Source organism: Seriola aureovittata, chromosome 3, assembly GCF_021018895.1.
Source record: "Seriola aureovittata isolate HTS-2021-v1 ecotype China chromosome 3, ASM2101889v1, whole genome shotgun sequence".
NCBI lineage: Eukaryota > Metazoa > Chordata > Actinopteri > Carangiformes > Carangidae > Seriola > Seriola aureovittata.
The window spans coordinates 20040424-20042208 of NC_079366.1; positions in this window are offsets into that span (position 1 = coordinate 20040424).

The following is a 1785-nucleotide window of genomic DNA, read 5'->3' on the forward strand; positions in this document are numbered from 1 at the left end:
CCCCGCCCATCTACACACCTGTTCATCATTTCCCTCATCTGTTGCCTGGTGTTTATACCAGCCCTGTTTCCCCAGTCAGGTGCCACATTGTTTACTAATGTCTCTGTGTGTTTCCCTTTATGTTGCTAATGCTCTGGACTCCCGTTCCTGCAACCTGTATATAGTTACCTGCTGTCTGTGCCTGACGGTCTATCCGTCTGTCTGTCTGTCTGTCTGTAAGCCTGGTAAATTACAGATTGACACAACTCTCATATCTGCACATTAGGTATTCACCTCTGAAGCTGGCTAACTAACAAATTGTATCCATTTGATTTCATTCTTATACAAACAGTGATGTAAAAACGTCAGTCCCCTCTTTATGTGGACTTAAGTGTTGTAACTATTTCTTGATGACCAGCATCCTGGTGCAGTGACTTTACAGAGTCATGTCGTCACCGTGAGGTTGCCAGGCAGCGGAGACACTGCATAGAAGAACTGGGCGGAGGGATGTTGTTTATCAAGGAATAGTTACAGTATATATATACAATTTATTGCCTTTGCATCTCTGTTTTAGTAAAAATGGAACAAAAGAGATACAAGCCTGGCTATTTTCCCACCCTTGCTAAATTATGCTAAGCTTATTGCTGTAGCCTCTTACTGAACACACCTGGCATCAACCTTCTCATTTAACATTTAGAAGGAAAGAACAAAAGCCAATTTTCCTCAAAATGTCGAACCGTCAATTTGTGGGACTGCTGTTTAAAAAAATTTTGGAGGCTTGAACCTGGAGACTCATGAGGACTGAGGACTTGTCATATATTCCCACCACCCCGCTAACATGCTAACACGCTCCTGCTACCTCTGTTTCTGCCTCTCCCTGACTGCAACAGGAAACTGAACATTACCACTGGGACCTGAGGACTTTAAATCCCAGTTCCAGAGCACAGAGTGGGAGGTGGTGGTGAGGGGGATTAGAGAGAGCTGTCTCTGATGTTATTTAATCTCACCAGCCAGGGAGTGAGCAAGCCAGCGCACCCCCTGATGCACGTTATCAACCTCTGATGACCAGTGAGGGGGGATTGGGCGCCTCAGATGCCTCATTGCTGCCAACACCGCTGCTGCAGAGCACTTCACGTCGCCTTCCTGGCTGGCCCTAACCAGTCAGCGGCTCAATTTGGGTGATGGCAAGCGTGCTCAGTCAGGGGAGAAGTCGGTCCCGGATGATTTCCTCCTTCTCTGCTCGTTCTCCTCAGGAGTGACACCCCTCCCCACCTCAGCTACAGCCCAAACGTGCCTCTGTCCTCCCTGTCCCTCCCTGTCCTCCTTCCCATAACCGACCCCCTTCCCCTCCCTACCCCTGAAACCCAAAGACCCAGCGATCGCTCAGATACTGAAGCTATCTCAGGAGCCTGTCTCGCTTCACACCCTCCCTCCCTACCCCCAACTCTCGCCATCCTCACTTCTCTTGCTTCCCCACGTCCCTCCCCACCCTGTGCATTCCAGCATGACAAACCACATGGGATTTCACTAGTCCTTTAAAGTCTGCTGCCTCTGGGAACCACTCTTCTCCATGCAACATTTTAGTATTCTAGGGAATACGTGACTGGGGAGGCAACCAATGCCGTTATATTTCTGCCATCTCCTCCTGGTTGTTATTTCTGTAGATGCTTTTGCAGGAGGCGAAAAAACAGGAAAATGTTGATCATAACTGATCACTTTTTCTTCTCTTTTGTTATGCAATTGGTGGATTTATTTTTCTCTGCATCTTTGGTGATTCGTGCACATCAAACATTTTCTGTCAAGATG